The following is a 12344-nucleotide window of genomic DNA, read 5'->3' as shown; positions in this document are numbered from 1 at the left end:
CTTTGTGGCGTTTAAAAAGATAAAGCCCAACACTGAAGTACCTACAATCAACTAAAGGTATCACAATGAGTAATGATGACATGAAACACAGCAGAGTGTGCTTTGGCAAAGGGGCAGAGGAGGCACAAACTGAATAGAAATTATGCGGAAAGCGCTGTTTTAATGGAGTGTTACTCTGAAAGCCTGCTGCTTAATGTTATGTTTCAAAAAGCTCACCCTAACAACTGTGGCAGCAGGTATCCCTGTGGCAGGTGCCCTTGCCCTAGCAGGAATGGAGGCTCTCCAGCTGCAGTTTTGCAATGCTGCCATTGGTTATGCCACGCTAACCACCCCGGTGCAGGCCAACCCACATCACATTTGTGTAGTGGCTATTGTGCGGCAGGTAAAGACACCCAGCCAATGAGGGTTAATGCTACTGTATTTGAACATAAATCAGATTTGACCAAGGGTATAAATGGAGTCCCACCAGGAAAGCAGTTGGGTTGGTCCTCCTTGGAGCAGCAGGTCTGCTGTTGAGACTCTCTTTGGGTCAGGACAATGCCCAAGGTAACGCCTTGATGCTTAGAGCGCTCACCTTATTGGTGAAGGATTTCACATTCTGGGTTGCACTTTCAAAAACTTAAGAACTGAACTTATGTCAATTGTGTGGTCACGAATCCATTTGACATTCCAAGTCTGTTATCCACCAATTGTTGATGGAGTTCTAATTGGTTTTGTAAAATAATTTTTGTTTTAAGTTTATCATTGGTTTCACTTAATTCACAAGCTTCCTCAACAGTCTCTTAGACAGGTCTACCTTGACAGGTAGTCTTCAGAAATCTTTCAGGAGCAGAGATGTTGGGTATGTGAATAGAATAAAACAATCCTCCTGGGTCACCTGTCAGCAACAAAACTGGGAGGGAAAGGATGGATGAAAGAGAGGTTGCTTTAAGTCATCATGATAGAACACTATGACTATGACTAACTTGGACCTTCACAGCTACATGTGATTTATGTGCTACTGTCCTCTTATACCAGGGTGGCAAAAGCAAGGTTTTCACCTTTGTGAACAAAAAAGCTTTGAACTTAAGAACTCCAGGATCAAGCCAGACCAAACATCAGTTTAGCCAGAATCTCTGACCATGGCCAGCAGCAGAGTGAAGGCCATAAACACAGCATCTGTGGATACTTTCTTTGGCCCATCAGACTTGCTACATTACATGACCAAATGGCATCCAGAGTCTGAGGTTGTTTACGGACCACAAAGTTCAACAGCTATTGATGAATATATTCTTGATTAGCCGTTCCTTATTCCTTCATCTGTTTATACATTTGAGCATCCATGATAGTTGTCGTGGTTTAAACCCAGTCAGGTAATTCGTTCGCTCACTTCCCCCCCTTTCTTGCCCTCCCCCTGCTCTCGGAGTGACGGAGAGGAGAATCAAAAGAATGCAACTCCCACGGGTTGAGATAAGAACAGTTTAGTAACTAAGGTATAACACAAATCACTACTGCTATCACCAATGATAATAATGATAAAGGAAATAACAAGGGAACAGAATACAACACCTCACCACCAGCCAAACGATAACTCGCCCCCCAAGCCCGACCAAGCTCCGACCGATACCTCCTCCAACCCTGCAGTCTCCCAGCCCTTCCGGCTAACTCCCAGTTACATCCTGGGCATGACGTGCTGTGGTATGGAATAGCTCTTTGGTCAGTTTGGGTCAGGTGTCCTGTCTCTGCTTCCTCCTGGCTTCCCCTCCTCCCTGGCAGAGCATGAGGCTCACAAAGTCCTTGGCCAAACCAAAACATCTCTATCAGCTCTGTTCCCGAGCCGAAAGTCAAAACACTGCACTGCACCAGCTACCAAGGAGGAGAAACATGACTGCTACTGCTGAACCCAGGACAATAGTTTATGGCAAGGATTTTACAATTTTAAGATTTGTGGGGAAAAAACAATCTTTTCCTTTCAAATTTAACCACCTGAAACCTACAGTGGCCTAGTTCTGAGAAACAGCAATTAATTCTTAGCATCATTCTGGATTGATTTAATCTTATATGATTTTACTCTTCTTTCTCATTCTTTTTAGTCACCACTTTCCCTCTACTAAACCAGCACAACACAGCTGAAGTTAGATTGAAGCGTTGCACAGACCACCTCTTACTATCCAATACAGCGAAGAATGTACACATTAAATGGACCAGAAATGAATTCCTGAAGTATGCCACTAAATTTAATGACTTTCATGAAATCTGAAGTATTATGGCCAGCAAAGCAGGACAGACATACAGAAGGAAATTATGAGGGTAAAATTTCTAAAATACTCTAATTTAAATGTCTACAATAAAGCTGCAGTGCACACCTTCACTTTCTTGGGAAATATGTTCTATTTTACCAACTGCTTTTAAAACACCAGGTGACCTCATGTTTTGCCTGGTTTGGTTTGAGTTAGCTCTTTGAACTGTGCACAAAAAATGTGCATGTTAAAGAGAGAATGAAATTCTGCAACTATTTACTCATTTGAAGGATTTCATGATGAAAACAAGAAAACAGAGCCCAGTCTTAAAGATCTTATGTGGTCTATCTTTAGTCATAGTTCTACTGTTTTCAATAGAACTGTGTCCTATTGAACACAGTTTTCAATAGTTCAGTTTTCAATAGTCCAATCACAATGTAATTTGTTCCTTGTACCACAACAAATACTTTTTCTCTGCTATACTCAGGTAAAATCTGATGGATGGCAATTTCTGTTACTGAGCATTGTACAACTTGGACTTGAGAAGTCATTCCCTGGTGATCTTTATCATATTTCAGAACACAAAGTGCAATCAAAAGCTATATGGCACCAACTGTGCTGCCATGTTTAGTTTACAGTTTCTAAGGATACTATTTATTTAGCATGTTCTGCTGCCCCAGGAGATACCAAGGCAGTAGTATACATACAAAGAAACAGAAAGCAGGTGTTGCCATGGCACAAACTTCAAATGCTCTGAACATTCACTTCAACAAGGAGGGGCTCATTAAGACATTTTTTAAAGGGCTGTAAGTATACAAATAAGCCAGTTGCTTTTTAATGTGCAAATAACAATGTTTGCATCATAGGAAATAACATAACAGCAATTGAGAGTGTGTGCTTTGCTACCATTAGGTTAGTATATAGCTTCAGCACTATATACATGGATATAGCTATGTCATTCCTCTTAGTATTAGCAATCATGCCTAGGCATGCTCCACAGAAGCAGAACATACTTTCCTCTTAAGCCTAGCAGTAAGAGTTAAATCCACCTAGCCACTGTGTCTGTAGTCCCAAGTCAGGTATCTAGAAACCTCATGGGAGAATTCAACATCTCCAGAATTGTTAGGTTTCTCTTTAAAGGCAAACACAAACTTGCTGTGTTTACACACTCAGCTTTAAGACATATGACAACTCCAGATCTATATTTGCATAGCATAGCTGGAGCAAAATCAAAAAGAATGTACTGCTGAGTTCATTTCTGCAATGAGTCAGGTCCACACCATTCCACATCCCAGCAAAATGCATTCACTACTGCCTATTCTGAAATGATTCGTAGTTTGTCTTGATGGATTTTGTCCTACCTGGCACAAATAATTTCATCTTTTCTAAAAAAGAATTTTCAGTTTGACTCAAACAAACTTCAAGCCAGGTCTTTGTCACTCAAAGCAGTTTAAAAGGTTAGAATCATTTCTGTATTGGTTTCATTTTAATTTACTGTCTCCAAAAGAGAGTGCAATGACAGTGTTACCCAAACCTGCTGTTTCGTATACATTCTCTGGCAATGGGGATAAAAAAAAATAAGTATCTCTACAAAACACAATCAAACAAATGCAAAGAAAAGCAGGGTTTTCCAGCCCAAGACTTTGTAAGCTTGTTTACAAGAACTTCTTGCAAAAATTCAGCCATATTAAAATCAACAAAATTGATGTCTTTACACAAGAGCAACTTCTTCAATCAAACATGTCTTTCATCTTACTAAACCACTGTATGTATTAACCATAAATTGATTTTATGATTATTGATTTAAGGTAAACTTACTTCATGCACTGTTAAACAAAAATAGAGAAATTGCCTGAAGAAGTTACTCCTACCCAATTTGATTACCCTATTCTCCTTTGCAACATTAATCCTGATGGTTCTATATGTTTTAATGTTTCTAAACTGTGTCACATAGATTGAAAAATAACATGTAGAGGGTATGGCAGATAAAAACCTTCTCTTTTCTCATCGCACTTTGACTCTCCATGTTTAGACTCTGGGTGCTGAGGCAGAAATGATGTTCAACAAGTTGCTCATACAGTGCTTAACACGGTAAAACCCTGATTTCATTGGCAGGATGTCGGCTTTGCTGTACATAAATAGATACAACTTCAGTTGTATGCTACTGTTTATATTTTTTATAACATTATAGTTTTCCTGTGTAGACAAGGATGATGTATCAGCATGTGCTGAGTGAAAGCTCTGAACAGTTGTTAAAGCAAGAATTGTGTAATTAAAAAAACAAGATGAATAAATTCCAATGGAAAAGAACATAACTGCCTCTGCCCAGTACAGAACACCTCAAGCAGACCTCTGAAAATCAGTAGTAAGGGCCAGCTAATACAGCGTGCTAACCATAATGTCTGAACTAAGTTTCTAAAGCAAACACCTGGCATCTCAAGAGCTTCAAGGTTTTTCCTCCATTAATCACAAAGAGCCACAGCTTGTGTATTTCATCACTCCTGTTCCTAGAGGAGGTACATAGCCACAAGTACAACCTCCCAGAATTAGAGTTTAGGGGACACAAGGATGTGAGTAATGTGATTACCTTTACTAGTCAAATTTAAAAATATTGGTATGCATTTTTTCTAAGGTTGATAGAGAAAATGTCAGGTAGAAAAATGAAAACACCAACAAATTTAACATTTGTAAAGATGTTAGAAACAAATATTTTGACCCAAACACTTCTGAAAAAAACCCACTCACAAATATAACATGCTGCAGTGCAATCAGAATATAAATTCATCCCTACATACTATTGCTCTATAGAAAAAATCATCAGGGGAAAAGTGAAAGAGATATTACCTGATGCTCTGGAAAGCAACTCAATAGGCACCAAGCTCTCAGAAGTGCTATGACATTTTGGAGAAAAATCAGTCACATAGATGGTATTTAAGTGATGGATACTGTTTCTTTCCATGGACACATATTCCAGCTACAGTGTGCTCCAGACACTACCATCCTAGCTGAAACTGAATGTTGATGTTAGTTTTGTATAATTTTCTACAGTACCTATAGTAACAGCAAACACAATATTGAACACTTAAGCAACAGAGTGCTCCCTTATCATAGTTTCAGTTCTTAATCTTTGAGTGCTATGTAAATAACTGTATTCTATAACATGGGTCTTCTGTATTGTAAACTTTCCCTTGTACAAACATTTTCATTCACAATAGAGCTCAATGCTGTAGAGAAATATTTGACCTAAGCCTTTAAAAACATAGTTCATTTAAGATCTTATCCTACATCTCCAACACTCACAAAACAGCTTATGGGTATCATAGTGAGTTTGGCACCTCTTAGAATCTGACATTACTTATTAATGAAACAGACCAATTACGATAGCAAAGACAGCATGCTAATCATTGCAAAAACATTAGTTAACAAACATTTATAGCATTTTCATAAGGAAATTGTATTAGATGTATTAAATGTAGAAAAGGCACAAGAGAGGCAAAGTATGTGAGGATACAGTGACTGAGAGAAACATCAAATTCCACCAACCACAATGGTACCAAATTATTTGCTTAATTTAGATAACTTTTTGCTGTCTCAGGAAAATACATGAAGTTTCAGGAACCATGGAAATCCAAGGCCAGATTTAGAAGATTTTAGGAACAGTTCCAAATCCTACACTAAGGCCAAACAACCTATGCAAATTATCAAATTACATAATAAAAATCCAGGTTATGTTACTCATTTTGAATTACATGACAGGCGCAATAAAGTGTTACTGAGAACCTTTCTGAGAAGCACTGTAGTTTAGATTATTGTTTAATTTAAATTGCTGCAGTTACATGAAAACAGAGGAATGCTCTGGTGAATCAGGGCATAATATAATGCCTAAAATACACCACATAATATACTCATATTTCAGCATGTAGATGAACAACTTCTTGTCTGAAAGAGAAACTGATTTTGCAGAGCAAAATACCAAAGCATATACTCTAGCCAAGTCCCAGGGTTCTTTTTCTTGTCTTTTAAATATTCTTTGCAGGTCTTCTTCCCGGCATCAGAAGACAAGAAAAAAATTAGAGATGCAGAAAGTAAATCAAAACTATATTATTTTTTTTCTTTAAGAGTTCCAAAATTAACAGTGATCTGCCATTAAAACAAATAAGTAGGATGATAGCTATCAAGCTCTGATGATGAAATTTTATTTTTTAAATAGAGTAAGGAGTCCTCCTTCTCCCACATTATCTCATTATCTCCTCCTCTTCAGATCTCCTCCCACATCCTACCTCTGCATTCCAACAATGATTAGTTGTAACATTACATGTAACATTAGTTGTAACATTACAATAATTAGTTAGTAACAGACTATTTCAAATGCAGGAATAATGTGGCCTTTACCTAACCTAGGTAAATGACAGCAGAATCTGGGTAACAGCATAACTCTGCATCTGCCCCAAGCTTTTCTTCTGTTTAAAGAGAGGACCTGCTGTTCAGATGGGATTATGGAAGGCAAGGTGCAATGGGAGGTAGTGTGTGTACAGCCTGTGTCTAGGCAAGACCACCAGTTGTCTCAGTTTTCTTGTGACTTTTGTCGCCTGTGGTGTCTTCCATGAAATCTGACAATAAGTGAGAGTCTCAGCTTCATTATGAATAACTACATCTCCACTCATCTTACTCACAAAGACAGTTCTGATAAGACTAACCCAGAAGTGCCCTGACAACTCACAACCCAGGTGCAAATAAATCTAAAACCAGAAAACCTTCTTTTAATACCATGATTTTCAGATGCTGAACTGGGGATTTAAAGAAGTGTGGAGGTGGTAATTCTAGATTTTTTCTGTTAGTGGAAGGGAATAATATTTGATATATATAAGAATATCTATCACAGATCTCTCTGGGATAGATAAATGATTCAAGTGATATTTCCTATTCTGATTTCCTCTCTATTGTTTCTCACAAGGTAAGCACAGCTTCATATAAATAGTGCATGTAAAAACTGTAGTAAAATCTTTATCAAGTAGCATACAGAAAAACAGTCAGAATATTAATGTGTTCAGAAAAACAGTAAGCTGAAATTGTAGGGTATGGAAAATGTGCACAAAGTGACAAAATCCTGGAGCTCTCTATCTGTGGTCAGTGACCAGAAGCTTTCACAAGCAGTATCTGCTTTCCTTACTTACCCGTTTCCCTGTTGCACAGGATGATGCAAACTACTGCAGTTGAAAAACGCATGACGGACAGGATTTACAAAGAGCCTTAAAGCAAACAGAAACGGTTTTAAGCAGTGCCACCCGGAGGTGCAAGAGAGCTTTTCATCTCCCGTGGCATCAAGGCACATCCAGCTTCTACCTTTTATTCCATCTATAACAATAGCATAAATGAAAAATTCCTTGATTGGCTTAGAGTCCTGTAATGGAAATGGTCCCTCAGAGCACTCACCAGTGGGTGGTGGAAGGAGTGTAATCTTCACTGAGCCAAGTCCTATCCTAAATTTAAAGTGTAGTTTACTTACCTGGGCCCCAGGTAAGGGCATAACCTCATGGTTCATTTAGTCAGCACAGGGAATCATTCTCTTACCTCTATCACAGGGCTGGGTGTTTGTGCTGCACTATAGCAAATTCAACATTCCGACTTCTCTTCCTTGAATATGCTACCCCAATGAAGCTACATGAAACTGACCCGCTGGCCACCTTAGTGGCCTTCCACTGTAAACACACCAGTCTTTCTTGTAATGAGGTCTCCAAAATGGACACAACATTCTAGCTGCAAGTCAGATAAACTCTGACAGGAATTATGCTGCATTCATGTGAGGAAACTGCAGAACCCCTTGAGGTCCTCCTCCATCTGTTGGCACTCACTGATGTTCAGTGTAACATACATACATGCCTTAACAAAAATCAAGTCTGAAGAGGTCTATCCCTAGGTAGGACTCCATTCCCTAAGAAAAGCTTATGTCCAGCACCTATAATAAGTATATAGTACATAATATAATATGATTTATAATACACGCACTGACCACCCCATCAAAGCCTGTTTCCAAGAAAAACTCAAAGCAGCAGCAACTTTTGCAATGCAACCTGTGTTACATTGTCATATCACAATGTGGTGGCACAATTTGCTTCTAGAAATATCTCTTGTGGCCCCCCTATATGGGCTTATCACATAGCAAACACATCTTAGAGTAATCTTTAGAAAAAGTCTTCACAAAATCATATAGAAGTAAAACATAAATAATTGAAAAGAAAAAAGGAGAAAATGTTGCCAGAAAACAAATTACTCCTTCCCATTATCTTCACTATTGATTCAATGAGGTAAATGTCAACCTAATGTAATTAAAAAAAAAAAAAAAAGAATGAAAGTAAAATAATGATGGAATAAAATAAGTAATATGTGGTGAAAAAAGGGAGTTATTTGGGTAAGTCTACTGATGCAACAGAGCAATGTAATCTGACAAGAGACAGCTCCTACTTAGCCAAATAAGAATCAAGAGGAGCTGTACGGTCAGCTGATAATTAGAAACAAGTTCACTGGGTTTGTACTTACTAATTTCAAGCGAATAGAAGGTTTAACACTTAACTTTAACACTTAAGAGCTCAAGGTTGTATATAAATGGAGATTCCCATTCCTCTGCTAGGCTTCAGCCCTCATGTACTTCCCATCCAGCAATTGTAGCAAGTCATCCCATTGATATGCTGCACTGTAGCAAGCACCATGCCTGTTTTCAAGAGCAAATTATAAAGTGACAGAGGATAACAAAGTCAGTGGCACTTTTAACATGTTTCAAGTTGTCTCTTGCAATAAGGACACAAGTCTCATACAGCAGCTCTTTTCCTCCAGCGGAAACCTGTGTTTTTTACCAAAAAATGTAATAGGCTGCTCTGTGTTTTTCCACATTCCAAAATTGCCAGATGGTTTTGAAGCTGATTTCTAAATCTTACTCTTCCTATGTCTTTTTAACAAGGTCTATCCTGAAAAATACAACAGCATGAAACTTAAAAAATATGAAGAATCAAGTACTGCCAAGCCATTCAGTGTTGAGATTTTGATGGCACTAACAGGGCTCACTGGCCCAAATCAGCTTCACCCAGGACCCTGCCCAGGGCCCCGGATCCCATTTCAGCCCCCACCCCAGCAATGCTGCAGCAGGGCCAGTCTCCATCCCCTCAAAGTAGCTGCCCCTCTCTACCTCACTTCTGGCCAGGGTGGTGGGATGGGTCAGCCTGGGAACACCCCATGGCTCCAGATGCCCTGGCCCCAGAGAGCTACCCCTCCATGCCACACCCTGACGTTCATAAGCAGTTAAACAGACAACCCCTTCAGCCTACTGAGGTAGCTACAGCACTGTCTAGCTACTTAAAATCAGTGAGTGGCATAATAGCCACAGTTGTGAAATTCCCCTAAAAGCCAGCACTAAAGTACATGAGCACAGCAACATTATCACCTGTCAGATGCTGCATCTCAAGTCTCTGTCACTGAGAGTACTTCAAATGTGAGAAAGATGAAGGCAGAGTAATATGAGAAGGCTATTTGATTACAATGACAGTTAATCTTTACATATATCCTATTAAAGTTTACAGTTGTTTTTTGTTTATTTAGAAGGTTTTTTGGCTCTCTCTGCAGTGTAAGCAGCTATACAAGACAGACTGTTTCAACAGTCCTGTAAACGTATGCTACCAAAAATAAACATGTTAATTATGCTCTGCAGGTTCTGCTCCACCACAATGAAAGCATAAAGAAGAGAAAAATGAACACAGGCCCATATGGCACAGACTTCTACAACTGCGGGAGAAGTGTGCTTCTGAAAGAGAATTACACCCAAATCAAAAATATTTAGATTCAAGTTGCATAAAACCAGACATTTTTTGTATGGCTTTAGAATGTCTCTCATTTGTCATTAAAAGGTTATGTGCAGATTTAGAAGGACTTTAACATTAATATTAGAGTCACCCTTATGCTTTCTGTGCTGTAAGTAATAAAGTTTCTAAATATCACCTTTTTTTTTTTCAAATAGTGAGATCAGTAAGATGCCTTGTGAAATTTTCAGTTGCAGGTACACGTCCAGTGGCAAAACTACCATAAGCAACACATATTGAAACCATGAATCTGAAACATTTCTTAGGTCTATTTTTACCAATGATATAAGCATCAGAGTACACTGGAATAGTTGAAGAACAGATAAGAGAGAAGGCAGGACACGGAATTCCAACAAATCTGCTTTCAAACACTCCGCTCCTCTCTAAATTAGGGCTTGTTTTACCCTTACATCTCGATTTTTCAAATAGTTCAAATAAATAGTCCAGAAGACACTAAGCTCCATCAGAATACTTGACTCAGCATCACAGTGGAACCCAGTGCTTAGATCAACACAATATTGTTCAATTGTTGATTGAAGGGATGCCACCCTTCAATCCAACCAACAGCTGGAGCACAAGACCAAGCATAGAGAAAACATCTGACTTTATTGTCAGAGGAACAGGACACTATTGGATTACCACTGTTTTAAGGGAGAACCTTCCTGTTGCCAGAATACCTTCTTCTCCTTCATAAATCAGTCTTTGCTTCAAAGAAAATATATAGTTGGACAATGCTGATCTGAACGGTTTCTTCTTCCTCTTTAGCTGGAATCTATATCACAGATACCAATCACACACCCTTAGAGCTCCATGACAAGGCAAGGAAAGGAAAACAACCATGTTTCAACTCCAGAATCCTACTAAGTAGTTTCCATGAGTCTGGCAGAAGACGGCTTATCCATCTAAGAAAAGGTAGAGATGGGATCCTAGCTCACTGCCAGTGAAGAAAAACCTTTTCTCTGAAACAAAGAGCATCTTCCATTGCTGTAGAATGATCCACAAAAATTCCACAAGCATGTACCACAAAGGCTCTCGGTTTTGCCTGTACCGTGCTTTCTACTTCACAGAACAGTTCAGCTGCAATGAAGTTAATGAAAGAGCTAAGAGTTTCCCATTACTATGTTATTAAAAGAAGTAAAGCATACATATCACTTCAGTGCCATTGTCTACAATGGTTGTATGTTTCTGTCTATACAAACACATTATAAATCAATCACCTCACATTTGAATAGCTTCCATTAGATGTAGCAAGCAGAAAGTTTCTTCCATTAATGCCTTCCATTAGGCCTTTTAAATTCTCCCCCTTTGCACCAAAGTGAGCAAAGACACTACTTAACCCTATGCAAGCCATTCAGCTGCTTCTTATACTCAGTCTCGTGGCTCTGAGATCCAGCTAGCACCATGCCAGCTGAAGCACAACGTGCTCAGCCATAGTACATCTTCACATTGCGAACAGCAACTAACAAGCTTTTCAAGTTAAGCAGAGACTGTGTTTAAAAATAAGCAGTAATTCACCTGAATAAAAAGCATTATGCATTTACCACAGACACAACACTTACATCATTAATTGTAATAAATGCTAAGAGCATCTCTTTAATAGTCTGCTCTTGGCATGCATCTTTTCCTATTACACACACAGTTTCACCATCTTTGTTACCTCAGGACAGCAAAATCTAAAGGATCAAAACCTGAATTTTTTGGTGTGCAAACAGTAGCATGATGGTGAAAGTAGTTTAATGCACACAGCCACTTTTCTGTACAGCTAGAATAAGCTGAAAAAACACCTAGCTGACAGCCATGTCATTCAGTAGGGAAACACATTAATCTTGCTTCTGAATTTCCTTATGTCTGCAAACCGTTGATAAAAGCAATCAGGTTTGGCATACAAGTATATTTGTTTAAGTCGTGACAGAATTTCAGACCCTACCCTTTGCCAGACCTACTCCTACAATTTCAGAGAAGCTCCTCAGTCAGAAATGCATCATCTTTGTCTCACCCTTTCTCAAAAAGTGCCTTTCAAACACTCAAACACTTACTATATTGTTGTTACCCCAAATCCTGACCTTCAGTAGTAGTTGTTAGTCCACTTGAAAGCAGACCAACCATCCTCATCTCCAAAATTATCATACTCTGTCATATGAGAAAGATGTTGCTGTATCTAATTTTTAGATAGAAGTCACCGAGTCATTGAAATACACAAAAGGACTGAGCTCCAAAACCAAAGGTCACAACTTTTAGCATATTCCTGGTACTCAAAAATATATATACATTTTTAAGT

At 38.7% G+C, this 12344-nt stretch overlaps 1 protein-coding gene across 4 annotated transcripts in view; it reads right to left on the bottom strand.

Annotated features, from left to right (window-relative positions):
- RP1 (RP1 axonemal microtubule associated) overlaps positions 1–5218 on the bottom strand; it is a 209220-nt gene extending 204002 nt beyond the window's left edge. For all 4 annotated transcript variants that reach the window (XM_057397796.1, XM_057397798.1, XM_057397797.1 and 1 more), the window contains exon 1: positions 5064–5218. The gene's annotated coding sequence lies outside the window, so the exon portion shown is untranslated. The remainder of the gene's footprint in view (positions 1–5063) is intronic.
- Between the last annotated feature and the right edge of the window lie 7126 nt (positions 5219–12344).

The sequence above is a fragment of the Pezoporus wallicus genome, unplaced genomic scaffold (assembly GCF_028554395.1).
Source record: "Pezoporus wallicus isolate ANWC-B61680 ecotype Strahan unplaced genomic scaffold, APGP_CSIRO_Pwel_v1 contig_227, whole genome shotgun sequence".
In the NCBI taxonomy this organism is placed as follows: domain Eukaryota; kingdom Metazoa; phylum Chordata; class Aves; order Psittaciformes; family Psittacidae; genus Pezoporus; species Pezoporus wallicus.
Note: the sequence above shows the minus strand (reverse complement) of the source record. Positions and strands in the feature narration are given on the sequence as shown.